Source organism: Lytechinus pictus, chromosome 13 (genome assembly GCF_037042905.1).
Source record: "Lytechinus pictus isolate F3 Inbred chromosome 13, Lp3.0, whole genome shotgun sequence".
NCBI lineage: Eukaryota > Metazoa > Echinodermata > Echinoidea > Temnopleuroida > Toxopneustidae > Lytechinus > Lytechinus pictus.
The window spans coordinates 18,525,396-18,541,977 of NC_087257.1; positions in this window are offsets into that span (position 1 = coordinate 18,525,396).

Sequence of the window (16,582 nt, forward strand, 5' to 3'; positions counted from 1 at the left end):
CTATTCTGTTTAACATGTTTAAAGTCATATTTCACTTCTTCCACATTTTCTATATGTGAAAATAATGAATAACATGAAATCATTAACATAGCTGCATCAAAATCTATACATAAACAATTTAAATTGATTATTCCACAAGTAGACTTAAAATCAATCTGTACATATTTATTTAACAATTTATAATCACGAATTGAATAGTAATGCAATAAAATATTTTACATGTTCTAGATTCTCTCTGAATGTAATTATAAAACACTGACATACTCATAATCTATAGAAAATCTCAAGTTAGACTAGATTCCCCCTTTACAATACCATTACATCAAAAAAGAAACACACAAAGAAAACACACACTCATCCACACTTCACCCTCCCCCGTCTCCCTAAAACAATGCATAAGAAGGAAAAGAAGGAGAGAGAAAGAAAAAACAAACAAACAAAAAACACACACACACACAACCAAAGAAGCAACAACAACGCGACATTTTGACGCGAAATCTTTAAAGATCCGATTTATAAGTAATTACCTTTTATCGATTAGCCAAACCAATTTTGGAGTAAAAAAAAGTGTCACAAAATTGTGTGATTTTGTTAAATTATATCTTATTTGCATGAATCGGTATATGTTTGATTGTTAAGGACCAACTACTAGAACAACTTTTTACTCTAAACACTAGCGTACCTACGGGGGGGGGGGGCAGAGGGGGCAGTCTGCCCCCCTGACGAGCCACAACCCATGCAAAGGACGTATCACCGCCCCCCTGACGAGCTTGAAAGACCTTTTTTGCCCCCCCTGACGAACTTGAAGACCTTTATTGGCCCCCCTAACGAGCTTGAAGACCTTCTTTTTTTTTTTTTTTTGCTTGTCAAATTTTTTTCTGGTACGAAATCCTTCATTTGGGATTGAAGACCTTTTTTTTTTTTTTTTTTTTTTGCTTGTCAAATTTTTTTTTCTGGTACGAAATCCTTCATTTGTGATTGAAGACCTTTTTCTTTTTTTTTTTTTTTTTTTTTTTGCTCGTCAATTTTTTTTTTTCATTTGTGATTGAAGACCTTTTTTTTTTTTTTTTTTTTTTTTTGGCTTGGCTTGTCAAATTTTTTGGCGGACGGTTTTGCCCCCCTGTGAAAAATCCTAGGTACGCCACTGACTCTAAAGTTCTTGGAACACATGAAGGGGCGCCAGGACTTTCTGGGGGGGGGGGGCTAAATTGAACGTAATATCTTTCTAATAATAATAATAATAATATACAGTTCTTGTATAGCGCATATCACATTATGAATAATGTCTCAATGCGCTTCCAAAGGACTTGGGTATTATTACCCCAGCTGTAGCTTGGCAGCCGTAATTACTAAGATTACAGCGCACACGCATTTCAAGGAATAAATTCCTGCCATGTACCCATTCACCTCACCTGGGTTGAGTGCAGGACAATGTGGATGAATTTCTTGCTGAAGGAAATTACGCCATGGCTGGGATTCGAACCCACGACCATCTGTTTCAAAGTCAGAAGACCAACCCACTGGGCCACGACGCTCCACTTTCTTAAGTGGTACAACTCAGTTTTCTCATCTTATATTTTATATTCATTCTTCCTTCCCTTTTTCTCTCTTTCTAAAATGTACATTACAAATATTCGATCTCCCGACATGCTCATAACTACATTCATATCATATTTTATCTGATGGGCTTTATTCAGTTACCTGAGGAAATGAAATCCCAAATTATTATGAATAGGGGCCTGCACATTATCCTTCAAAGGATTGTAGCTATAATTATTTAACGATGGATTTAGGAGAAAATGATTAAACTCACATAAAAACCGCAATTAGCGGAAACCAAGTCGTATCAATATTTTCAAGGGTAGAAGAATGCTTTTCCCCCAGTCGCCGTCGCCATGCCCCTATGGGCTGAAATATTTAATTCGAATTCTGATCAATCATCCAAACGAAGGCGGAAGGAAAGACTGGGGGGAGAAATAAGCAATTCCCCTATCTCATTATAACTGGCCGATTTATTCGAGGCACAACCTTTAATTACATCAAGATAAGATTTCGTCTCCCGAACTTTTTGTACTTATAATTTGATTTATAGCATCCAATAGCATAGCAAGATTAATAAGGGGAGTGGGGGTGCACCGATGGGCCACGCCCAAATTTGGGTGCTTTCAGTAAATGACTTTGCCAAAGTAATTTACAATGAAATTCAGGGGGTGTGCTGTAGGGAGGAGTGGCCGGCGACCTTTCATGATATTACCTGTGATAATAAAAAGAAGAAGAGATAATGAAACGAAAACTATTATTTTACATCCTTTTAATGGAACTTAAAATTTGCGTTTAACTTGCTCTCTTTTATGTTTTTACTTTTCAGCGACATGTGACTTATGTCGTCTCGTTAAAAAAAGCATTGAGAACAAATAATCAGTCTCTATTAAAGGAAGCTATGCGTTAAAATACATAAAACTATATTGAATTGTAAATTAATAAGATAAGATGAATTATTGGAATTGTAATGAGTCCCAGCAACAAAAAAATATGAATAATAAAATCCCCCCCCTGCAAAATCACTTTCTGCATGACATTCAACGTACTTGCAAAAAAAAACCTTTCGATCATTTTCTGATAATGTACCTATTATATGTATTTTTTACGTTGGTATTGTATATCATCATGATCATTTATGAAATCAATAGACCAAGAAGTTGGTATGGAATTATAAATGAAAATAGTTTTAAGACAACTCTTGTGAGCTTTGATACCGCATACAACGCGTATTAGAAAGCTATTATTTCATTATCATCTTCTTCTTTTCTTATCTTTTTCGTTTTATAAGCACATCAGAGGAGCGGCCCGGTAGTCAATAGCCAATCTGGAACGGGTTTATCGCTGCGATATGATTTTAAATCTTTTTTTATACCATTCATTAAAAAAAAAACCAATAACCTTTCCCCCTGCAGCTGGTTTGTCGTTTAGTTGCAGCATCTCCCTATATAAGCCATATAATTACTAGTATTCAACAACGCTAATTATGATCCGTATACAATGAACTATATATAAAGTCTGTTCCTGGATAGGCCTCCTCAATTGAACCCATTGCAAGTCATGGGCATGATGGGTGCGACCTTGTCAATATATTTGGCAACATGTCTGGATTATAAACAGATAAATATAAACCTAAATCTTGGCCCAAGACACATGCTGGTTTAAAGAAGACACTGACATATAGCAATGTATAGGCAGTTCATGGAAAGAAGAAGGGTGCAATGAATTCGGGAAAGTACTCTAGTCAATCGAGATCAATGCACTATATTATGCAACTATCGGTCAATATAAACATTAACAACCAATTAGAAACGCTGTATGAAGTGTGCAATAATGGTATATCTTTATGTTACCGGGACTTCAATAAAAAATACTTATGAACATGTTTCATTTCAGTTGTGGAATAAATCATAAGTATACAAGGCCCAAGCAGGTTACTGTCCAACTAAAATCTATAAGTTTAGTAGTTGGTCCACTTTGAATCTTCAATGTTTAATATGTATTTTCAAAGGAATACGTTTGCCCGACGTAGCATCATCGAAATCTAAACTCTATTGGAGAGTTCATACCTCCTGTATGCGATAGAAGGTACGAGAGACGAGAGGGGTGGAGGGAAAAGCGTCTGCCGTATTGTTTCAAATTTTATCCACGTCAATATATATTACTGAACACTTTATTGTTCTTCCGTGGACCCGTGGATGCAACTGTATTATTTTCGTGACGTCACACGATGAATATCCACGGAGTGTATATGGTGTATGTCTGAGATAGCAATCAAGAATGCTACTGATGATCCGTGCATGCTGGTTTTATTGTTAAATCAAAGATCAGAGGTCCCGCTTTTGCGTTTCATATTGTATCATTTATTTTAGGTGAGTTATGCAATTTTAATTTATTTGATTACTATTTTTTCTTGCAACATTGTTTTCGACTCTGGGATCAGTTCCATTATGTCTAGATAAACAAATTAGGTGACTTTTCCATCCAAGAGAAACACTTTACGAAATCCTTGATTTTGATTGGCTGCTGATGAGCATTGTTGCTGCAGTATCAACCGGATGATGGAGATATCATACCATTTTTTATAGTATGCAGTAATTTTTAGGGGAGCGGGACATAAAAACGTACGACGTAATTTCCAACCTGTTTTTGCTGAGATTTTTATCAATGGTGCCCTCAATCGTCCAATGATGCCGTTGTTCTGGGGGGGGGGGGGGGTAAACACAAGAATAATGAATTTCAAATAGTGTAATCGTGATACACATATATAAATAACTTTGACCGACTTTTCTATTAGAATAGAATTCAAACTTATATAGCCTAATAGATATCTAAATTTTAGATTCAACCAAGAAGATTCTATGACTGGAGTTCCAACAGGCAACAAATTTATTCAAGCAGCTGTTCATTTCTAAAGAAGCACAAAAGAAAGAACGGCAATAAAGACCTTTTTGATGTCCGCCTTCGAAGCCACCAGTTTCAATGAAGAAATCCGAGGGGTGAAATTTTACGAATATTCATTTGTATCAATTTTTCATGTTTCATATTAATAAACAAACTGAAGTTTGAATGCATGACAAAACATCAATAACCAAGCACTATACGACGAGATATTTGCCCATATTATATCAATTAACCTTTAATTAGTGAAAAAAGAAAGAATTTGACCTTTACTGAAACCAGATTTTAACACTTTTCCGATCGTTTGCGGCGAATGAAAATTTCAAATGTGGTCGGTGGAATATTGTTATTCATTACTGTATATGCCAGATGAGTGCCCGCACATGCCCAGTCGAGCAAATTTGAGTCATATTTCAGGACATATTGCATAGTTTATTTTCGCATGCCTCCGAATTATGTACTACACATATAACCAGACCAAGATGCGGCGAAAAGTAATTATCATCACAAAAGCATATTTCCCTTTATGTATGACCTATAGCTGCGGAGTCATGCGGGAATAATTTGTCTACACAATTGCAAGAGATGTTGAGCAAAGTGCATGCCGGACATACTCTCTGCTGGCGGTTCTTAACCTTTTTCAAAGAGATTTTATTTGCTGTTACTCCATCTCATTTGAAACCTCCTTGATTTAACCAACAAATGTGGAAATGTAATCTTTCTCATTGTTTTAACCGTTTTAAAAGATCCCACGCAGACGGTATTTCAGAGAACATTTTTGTCAGTTACGCACGATCCTGACAACATAAATTGAAAAATTAATAAGATTATCAATGAGTTTAATTTCCATTCCGCTAAAGTTGAAATTTGTTTTTTGTGGATTAAAATTCTCGTTTTTAATAAACATCTGAATGAAACATGCAAAAAGTTGATAAGGGTTAATACATTCACATCATGTTGAGACAGGGGGAAATAGGGGACCCATGTAAAAGGGGCATCAGTTGTGAGTCGTATATAACTTACGAGTAACCTTATCATGTTTAATATTTATGAAAACCCCATCAGTTCAAAAGTAGGAACAAAACAAAACAGGACACTCGTTGTTTTTATTTTGGTTCATTTAAACACCTGGCAGGAAATAATAAAACATCAATGATATGAATGCTAATTAGATTTCCCTCTTTCAAAGCCCATGCATGCAGCTGTCTAGTCACAGCGATCATTACTCCTTCAACCCGAATATATACCAAGGTAGTCTGCTGTGCAGTTAAGGGTCTGAATGCGCAGCCTACTAATGCCTTGTGTACTGAAGGCCCTCTCGCTCAGGGTTTAGTTGGGAATGAATTGAATTGAAAATGCAAGTTTGATATGTGCTAGTCTTTGCACGGAGACCCATTTGTTGATCAAAGTTTCAATCAGGGTCTGTGTCTGCAGACTATACTGTACAGGTCACCCGTGGTCCCGCTTAGGTGCAGACAGCATACCTGGCCGGGGGGGGGGGGGGGATGAGATAATTATATGCATGTATTAAAGCAATCATTATTAAAAGACAATGGACAGATGGACGAAGATATAGGAGATGCGCCCGCTCGTATGGATTTTCAAAATAGCGAAAATGGGAGGAGATTCCCGAGAGAATTAGCGGGTGGGGGGGGGGGGGGGCTCTCCCATATCATCCAATTGGGAGAGGGTTACAAGAAGGTGTGCATTGAAATGTTGGGCAAGCACAGTTACGAAACTTGTCACCCCTTTTGTAACCCAATAAAAGCGAATTTGCCAAACTCAAGAGAAAGGGATCTGAATTCATATGGTCAACTAGGGGGCGAACCACCTTGAACCGCCATTTTAACCGAAGACGTGTGATCATCACTTTAACAGCTTTCAGAGTTTCAGTAAATTTTGTACGCGCATGGCGGGATGAATTGCTACAAAAGATAATAGGCACGAATTCCATTCTTTGCATGTTTTGCAGGTAATCCTCTTTGTTGAACTTGCTCGCGGCGCCTCAGCTGAGTGATTTCTTTGTCACCGTACATGGTCATTTTGAAATAACCGGGTGCTTCTGCCCCGTCACACCGTAGAAAACGAGTACACATCGACAACATAATTTCCAAAGACAGACTATTGGCCGATTGTAGTTAGTTTGGCTGGTGTGACTGTCGTGACTGTATGTAGCACAAGCACCGAATTGGTACACGTGCTTGAAGAGGGAATGTTTCTTTTGAAACCTTTTCACGATTGAATCTGAGGAATCAGTTACAATCTTAAAAAAAAATGGAATCTGTAGGTCTACCTGTTGTCTTCCAGATTTGCGCTGATGTCTGCCGGCAGCGATATAACATCTTGCGATGTGTTCATTCATGCAGGTAAATTCAAATAATATTTTCCTCATCCAAATCTCATATTCATATGCCTTCTTTTAATTTAGTCATCAGACATTTCCCCTCACCTATTTAGATTGAAAAAAAAAAGTATTTCATTGACTAGCACCGAATTGTGCATATCGATGTGATACTTGAAATTAGATGGCGGCGGATTTCGTTATGTATTGTATTGGCAAGGAGAATCATCCACGATTGCAATTATGTTCTTTCAGACGGGAAAAGGGAATAATAATCATGATGGGGGGGGGGCATTGATCTGCGTGGAAGGAAAATCTGTATCTTCAGCGATGGAGAAGCTAGGAGATGGAAGGGAAAAAAGATAGAGATAAAGAGATGTAGAAAGTAAGGAAAGGGGGCCCGGAGGAGCACTCATTCAATGATGAACAAGGTTATGATGTAACATGTGTAACATTGCTCTCTGTTGTAAGGTTGGCAATGTTGGGCTTATTTTCTCTGGTTCTTGGGGACAAATGCCTGATTTTTTTAAACTGTCAGTTTCCATTACAACTATTCATCACAATATAACTTGGCTCTTAAGTGAATTGAATTCTTTTAATCATTTTTTTTTTTTCAAAATTAAAAATAGAGATTGATGAAAAATAATTTTTTTGAAATGTTACTTTCAAAATTCAAGTTTTTGAGAGCTCTGGTGAATACAAAAATGATCCTTAAGATCCTAATGAAAAATGAATTGCAACTGTATGGAAATTAGTATTTTTGGCTACAAAAGTGGTGTTTTAATGATTATTTTAAAAACGTGTGTTGTATACTGCACAGATCTATACATGTGTAGATTCCCCCACAGGCAGGGTGGTGGCAGTGAACAAGTGGGGGGGGGGGGTGAGAAATAGATAAGGTTAGAAGAGAGAAAGATGTGAGATAAAGAAAGAGAGAGAGGGAGAGGGGGAGAGAGGGGGAGACGGAGATGGGGGCGGTAGACAGAGGAGAGAAAGTGAAAGAGAATGGATTGTTAGTACGGTTAGAAAAGAGAGAGAGAGAGCCAGAATAAATGAGGGAATGAGGGAATGATGGGCAAAAGACCCAATTATTCATTCCACTAAACGGGAGCAACTAAACATGACACCATTTTTCATAGAGTACATCCTCCGGTCCTGAAATACAATCGCGAGGCCCTCACCGACAACTTACGTGGAAGGTCTAAAAGGGTTTAAGGGATCATCACCCCTCCAAAAATGAGATTTTGGGAAAGGAAATAAAAAAGACGTTGCGCTGGGGTCAATAATAATTCATGTTAATTCATCTCGCACATAATACAGATTCTATATCATAGAATAGGCCAAGCAAATCACACATAATTCATGTAAGATATATGTCACAGAATTGCTCCCCCCTCACTGGAAATAAAACTTGGGGTCTATCTAAACAAATGGCACCACTTGTGTTTTTGTGGCGAGTTTGAGTTCATTTCTCTGCATGTTCATGATTGTAAGTAGAAGAACGAATTGCTCGAAACAAAAAGACGTATGCCTTCACAATTTGAATTCATTAGAGACGTTGAAAAGCGATTTTTGAAAAATTGTTATCAAACCTTACCCGACACCTTTCAAAAGCATAATTATTTCTTTGCCCCGGGTCTTTGCCTTGCGTGCTTGCCCTACGAAATAACAGGGACCGGGCCGGGGCAACCACTGAAAACTTTCGCTTATTCTCACGGAAATGAATAACCATCGGCATGATTTGTTATCATATCGAGGTTTTATTTTGTAATCATGCAGTTTTTCAGGTTTTCCATTATTCTACTTTTGCCTTTTTTGAGGCCCATGGAAGTGATGCCAGGGTATTCGCCTATGCGAGACCCCATTGCCAATCGTCAGTGATATGCGTTTCTTTCAAGTTTCTTTTTTTTTTTTTTAATTATTTTATTATGTACGACAATATTCATGGTTCGAAAAATTTGAAAATATGAGAATTTCTCCCTTCTCTAGGGGAGGCATCAATATTTTTTTTTGTATTTTGGGTGTGGGGGGAGCGACAATGTAATGGTTATTTAATTTGTTTCTCTGTTAAACAATTTGTTGTAAATAACCTTATTTCTCCTTTCTTCCATTTCCCCTGCCGTCCACACCCCTTGTTGCCTTTCCTTTCCCAAGTCACATTCGGAGAGTTTTTCAAGACTAATGGGTTCGAACGAAACCTTATATAGTTACACCCTGGCTCCCACGCGACCGTGATGAAACAAAAACAGCACTAAGTACCAAAGTAAAAAAAAGGGGGAGAGAAGGTCTATTTACAAAAGTGCGCAATACTGATAATAAGTTGAGATAACTTTCATCTGCTGCCCACTTCCATGTAGTGACTAGGGAGAAGTAGAAGGCAAAACAAAGACACACAAACAATAATAAGAAACAAAAATGAGGAGGGGATACAGCAACGTCGAGGAATAGATGTAAATTTAGTCATTTTTAATAAAAAATAAATTAATCTTGTGTACGTTGATATTCTCCCCAATTACGAACAATAATAGTTCAGGATTAAAACGATAAGACGTATACAGTCGTTTTTTATTATTCTCATTTTTGCAGGGTCTTTATTTACATTAACCACAATTTCTTCTTCTTTTCACGTGGGCTTGAGCTCTCAGGACCCAACTCCACTTCTGTCCCCCGTAGCCATAATCTTGATTACCATCAGTGATAACCTCATTTTCTTCTTAAGTTTACCCTAGAATTTTCCTAATTTCTATAGTCATTCTTTTGCTTTAAACTGTATAGAACAATACAAACTTTCTCTTTGAAACATATAGGCCTTCATTCCAATACTTTTATTTTTCAGAGTAGAATATTTAACATAAGACACGATATAAACAGGTATCAAACAAATGAATAGGATAATAAACGGGTCATTTTCATTTCATTGCCCAGAACATTAATGACTTCTATGGAAAACAAAACCTCAACTTGTCTCGTTGCGGTCGCGATTATAGCATAATTTCTAGAATTATATTTAAATGAGAAACCGCTGGTATTTCAATAGCTTCCCTGGTAAAACAAACAGTGCTTGTGTAATTAATCATTCTTCGACTGAAACAGAGCATGACTTTATTCCCGGTTTTCACTGAAGTTCAATCTAGCCGTTCTAGTCTAATTTGTATCAGGGGTACATTCCAAATTATGTAGCCCTATATACTTTCCCTCGTATTGTCCAACACGATACGAAGTACAAAGTTCAACTGCCATTGTCTACAGCGGTTTTTCTTTTTTTTCTGCAGTTTGTTGCCGGTCGTGTTTTAGCATCATTTGGACCCAAAGAATGAAACGAACTTGTTCTTATACCATTTCCTGCTAAGACATTTGGAGGGGAATTTTTCGTGAATTTCGGCGTGCAAGTGAATCTCCTATACGATATGTGAGAAAATAGAGAAGTCTGATACACACTGGAAAGTCCTTTATATTATGATGAACTGAGTTTCTTTGCCATTCATCTCCGGTGAGTTCATTCTTACACTATTTTATAAATATTATAAATGTTCACTCTATAGGCAACTACTTTATTCTGTCATGAAATTAAACATGTTTTGTTTTGTCATTTATCGTAGAACTTTAGTGCATTTTCCATCGAAAATATTTGTCATCATAAAAAATAATTTGCCCGCTAGCTTCGCCCCCCCCATCATACGGATAGGATTGAAGAAAAAGTAAGAATTAAATAAAATAAAAATAAATCGTAAGCGATGTTGCAAAATACAAAAATGGCCTAAATAATATGCAGAAAAAACATAAATGATTTATTCATTTTTACTATGTTTATTATGAAATACCAGAGCATATTTGCCTCTTTCCTTGATTTTGATTGGCTGAGAAGCACTGTTGCTATGGTAGCTGTCGGATGAAACAGGACTTACATGTATCTATCGGATTAAACGTCCGACAAGTCCTTTCATAAAATGCTCCCCATAAACTCCTGCATATACATTATAAATACCGTATTTTCATTTCATCGACTAGAGATTGAAATTCATTAAAACACATCGGTAAATACATGTACAGAGATCCCGTTGTCAGTGCCCCCCCCCCCCCCTTGTATGGTCGATACTACACCTTTGATCACTATAATACTTTTCCACTTGGTCGCTTTGTTGCCTCGCCGGAGATTTTCGGTATCAATCATTTCACTCATTGTTAAAGATTTAAAAAAAAGATTAACATTACTGAGTGCTACAAACTGAAATTCAACTAGCGTCTATACACAATGATTAATACGATAAATAAATATTTGTAATGTTCTTCACATTAATAACGGATGAGCTATTTTTAACTTTTGACAACTTTCTGACTTTGGGAAAATCTTGAGCGCCTAGGATTGAAATGAACGACAATTTCTTTATGCTCGTTGTGTAATTGAGTAAACACTTTGTAATTTCTGTCTTGATTCTGACATTATGTTTTTATTTTACCAATAAAGATAGTATAATAATTCAATAGAACACTATAAAATTTTAATATATTTCCAATAAACATTTGGCCTAACATTGAGAAGGGAAAATAATTTTCACACATAGTGCATATTACCAACTGTTTATTTCCAATTCGTCTAATGGCAATTCGTCCAATTGCCAACTCGTATACTATCATTTGGTCTACCATCAGTTGGTCCACTATCCACATGACCTAATTGCCAATTCGTCCACTCACCATTTCGTCTAATAACCAGTTGGCACAATAGCCATTTAGTCCATATACCATTTGATCTAATAGTAAGTGTTAATTGAGCAAAATGAATAATGAAATGGATATTAGACCAACTGGTTATGAGAAGAAATGGTCATAGACGAAATGGTGATTAGACGAAGTGATGATTGGACCAAATGTTCATGGACGGAATGGCATTAGACTAAATGAAAGTAGACCATGTGGTGAGTGGACGAGTTGGCAGTAGTCGAAATGGCAATTTACCAGTACAAATGACGTCTCAAATTTCTATCCCAACAAGGAATTTCTCCATAAAGTCAAAATATTAAGTTACAATCGTTAGGATGGGGCAAAATACAGTCTTATTCGTGTTATAGGTAGGCCTACATTAATTTTAACGAATGCGAGGTCAAATAAGGTCCTTACAGAAATTAAAAGAACTCGACATTTATTATCCATTCGAAGTCATTAAGAATGATATGTGGCATAATTTCCAATATTTTATGATCAAAAAGCGATAAAAATTCATGCTATGTGTCAATTATATTCATCGAGAAAGCAGACAAAAGCAATTAAAACTACTTATGAAGAAATGATAACAATTTCCAATTATCTGCTGGTGGCTGTATGTTCTTTAATAAAACTGTTAGGCAGTCACGCACATTTCATTTTGCTAAGCAATTCCACGACATATAATCATGTTAATAATTTTAAAGAGAGAAAGCACATTCTCTTTAGGCCGTAATAAGTTTAATTGGTATAAAATTTGGTAAAAGTAACGGGCATTTCTCTTGGTTAAGAGGGATATAAATCACTCTGTTTAAAGAGTGAGAACATTCATTATTCACCTTGAAAATGCCAGAAAAGGTGAAACACTTGAAAATTTATTCTGATCACTATATGACCCAAACTATGGACCTTTTCACACGTGAATCTTGAATCATCAGTGTAATAATCAATTCGTCTTTAGAATCATAGGACCTTTCACATGCTCGTTCCAAAACTGATTTGAATTCGAAATTCCGAGCGAAGGCGGTATGTGTCCCAAGTTGGTGACTTGTCAATCAAAGCTCTGCATCGCAAATACAAACTACGATGAGTGCATGACGATATTGTATTATCTACGGAAGTGCTTGACAGGTCACGTAAGCTCCGCCCCCAAAAATATATTTTGGAGGTCAAACCTTTCACACGCAAATTCGTACCGTAATTTGAGTGAAACTTAACTGGAATTCACCTCCGGAATAGAATTTGAATTCGTGATTGTGATTAGCGTTCGTGATTCTAATCACGTTCTAGTTTGGTTTCACACGTTCTAAAAATACGCCATCAGCCTTATTTTCACTGGAATCATTCAAATTACGATTTTTTTCTTACCATGTGAAAGGGCGGCATGTGCAATATGTTATACCCGATCCGTTTTTATTGCGTCATCGTGATGTCATATTGTATATTAATACACTTTTTAGGTTCATTGACCAGTTTGACCTCCAACCGGGGTCCATAGTCGGTTTGTTGGCTGGACATCATTTTGATCTGCGATTAGGATAAAGAAGCCTGCTTGCCAATGAATGAATTTTATTTAAAAAAATAGTTTTGCACTATTCTTGTATTGATATTCCTTTAGTTCTTAGAGATAGTAAAATTTCATTCGATTGTCTGCGTGATATATTACAATTAACTCTCCGATCGCACTGTCGATGCTTTACCTCACTTCTTGGAAATAATTATTTATAAATTCATTTTGAAAAGCCTTCCCAAAGGGATTCTTCTGCGGGTCTGTATTTTATGCTGTACTTCGAGTGAGCTAGGTAGGGCTCCCTCTTCCGAACAATTTTGCAAATTTGAATGAACTACTGCATTTGGTTATCTCTGCAAGAATCACATTTCGCAATTTTAATGCATAATATGCCAAGCATGAAATCAAGAATAAAATTGCCTGCAGTTATGCTTATGCCTCATAAATTAGTTGCTAACAAAATAATATAATAAATACACAAATATAAGATTTACAGCAAAGGGCTTTTTATTGAGACTATTATGCAGAATATCTATCTCAAAAAAAGAAAGAAAGATATCTAGCCATTAGGCAGCATTGACTATAAATTACAAAGATTCCAATCATGAAATTTACCATTAGCATTCGAATGCATTTGTGCCAAACCTATTATCGTAAAGGATATTGTGGCTTTTGAGTTTGACATTCGAGTATCTATCTTTGTGAATATCATTTGTATAGTGGTGAGTGATAGATCGATGATAAATCTATTATATGAAATTTATACCAATAGCCAAGGCCGGTATTGTGGAATTTATTTTAACTTTCATCTTATTTTTATTTGCCATACTTGATCAGAAATGAGCTGTGCCATTGCATGGCTTAATATCGTGCACTTTCCTGTTTGTGACTTGTGTGTTTTGGTCCATGCTGGGTGTAATTTTCCACACTTTAAAGGGATGGTCGGGGGTGAAAGTATTTATATCTTAATAAATAGAGTAAAATTGCACTCCAGTGAAAACCGATAATAAAGTCATGCTCTGTTTCAGTCGAAGAATGATTAATTATACAAGCACTGTTTGTTTTACCAGGGAAGCTATTGAAATACCAGCGGTTTCACATGTAATAACATGTAATAACATAAGAAAACGGAAAGTGGGGATGTGACATCATCAGCCCACCTAATGAATATTCATGACGACTGTTTTCACAAAATATTGCTTAACTTTAAACTTCAATAACTTTATTATTTGTTATCCGATTTTGATGAAATTTTCGGCATTTTGCTCAGTAAATTCTACTTTATGTATTTATATATAAATATTTTCAGCCCGGACCATCCCTTTAACACATCACAATTCAGAACGCCTTTAAAATTAATACGACAATTACAATAATGGAGGTAGAGTGAACTGAAAGGTTAAACAATGCTTAGAATACTGGCCCAGAATCATGTAGCTGACTTTGCCCCTTTAAACATATTCCAGTCAGTGGCGTCGATCCATGTATCGGATAAGAGGGGAAGGGGGGGGGGGTGTGAAAAATAAAAATGTCCTATATTTTTATTCTTTAAAGTATCTTTAATGTGTCTTTTCACTGCTTCATAGAACTTGCATTGCATGTTAACATTAATTTTGTTTAATTTGTTATGTTTGCTAAGTTATTAAAATTACTAGGGGTGTAAATCGATAAGTTTGCCCCCAATATTTTCAGGGGGGGGGGGGGGCTGATCACCTGCTTCCCACCAGGATTAACTCCTCTGGTTCCAGTCGTGCATGAAATCAGCTGTATGAAACACCCACCTGGGTTTTTAACGGTTAACCATCATATTCATTTGGTAAGCTCGAAGGCAGTGGCATGCCTGGTGGGAAAAATGAGAACGAAATTAGTGGCGAATTTATTACCGATGCAGCGTCATTGTAATGCATGTGCAAAGCCACAAAGCATCATTATGTTTTATGATTACTGAAAAACCATCTCAATTATTGAGATGAAAATGATATTGTGTTTGCGTCGGTGGTGGTAGTGGTGGTGGCGGGCGGGGGGGGGGGGGGTGTGTTAGTATTATTAGGGCAGATCATATCGCTAATATACCAATAATTGAAATGGAAAACTGATTACGGAATCAATTCCATTGACCTTTTCACTCAATCAAGTTTGTTTGTCATGGTCATAGGTTTGTAGTCCATGCATTTTAATAACAATACTCCTATGACAAAACGCGAATTAGTTTACAGCGGAGTGGATGCAATCATTACTGGATTAGTTTTGTTTATTATGAGGCTTTTTATCTGTGGCTAGGCGCAGGATAAAGGCCTAATGATTTGGGGCATAGCATACGGCTGATTTCTCCCACTATAATATGTAAAACAAAAAAGTAAATTCTTTCTGTGTTAATATACAATAAGTATTATATTCATTGTGAGGAGAAATTTTAACCATGATTGTAGCAAGGACCTATTGTAGTCAATGGCGCCGGAGAGGGGGGGGGGGGTAGGGGGTAGGGGAAGGAGGTAGAGAGAGAGAGTTCACCTTTTCTGAGAAATTGCGAGCGATCGACGCGAGAGTGCCCTCAACTCGCAATTTCTACAAATTTTCATGTATTCCGCATACAAATTCGAATCGACCAGACATGTAAAAAAGCGGAAAAAAAAAAAATGAATGCAAAATGTGTTTTGGGGGAAAACGTAGTTGTATTTGCTTATCTTAGGTGTAATGGAGTGGTGGTGATAATCGTTTACCCGTCTACCCAGAAAATGTTCCCCATGAAAATGACGCGATGAGGCAACACAATATGAAGCTTTATACATTCATTTATATATACATGTAATGATATAAAATAAATACAGAAAATAAATACATAACGATAAATATACAAACATGATAAAATTTTGGTCACCATCATTTTCGAAAAAAAAAATCATGTAAAAAAATATCTGACAACTTTTTTTAGAGCAATAAAAATGACATTATGATCTTCTCATATAGCGCCAGCGTTAGCCTCCGTCGCCCCCTGATGGCATCCACGAATTACGTCACCGGGCATGACTGGCCCCCGAGACGATATGCATGCTGGGTATTACTGTCATGATCAAATTTAGAAGGAAATCTTCAGTAGAGAAGATTGATTGGCGTAATGAGAAATTGCATGAACGAACTGCTACGCACGCTCGGGTTTAATTTACATTATAAGGTGAAACAATGATATTGATTGATAGATCCTGATATTTTACGAGGTTTAGGCCATGCCCCCAAAATATGCAGGTAAACGTTAGAAAAGGAGTGACGTCTTTAAATCATAGATATAGTATGATATCATCATTGTCAATTTGTCTTTGATTTGTATGTTGTATGTTTTTTAATAATTTGGAATAAATAAATGAATGAATGAATGAATGAAATGAGCAAGGGCCTAAAAAGAATATGAAAACTGATGTCAAACTTAGGGGCAACCTTAGAATGTTTTGATAAGGGACGGTGGGGGGGGGGGGAGGGAAGATAAACCAAAGGTGTATTTTTTTCAATGGAATGATTGGGATAATACAGAGTTACACGAACCAAATCCCTCTTTTTATTCTCATTTAGATTATTTCCCAACTACACTTAAAAAA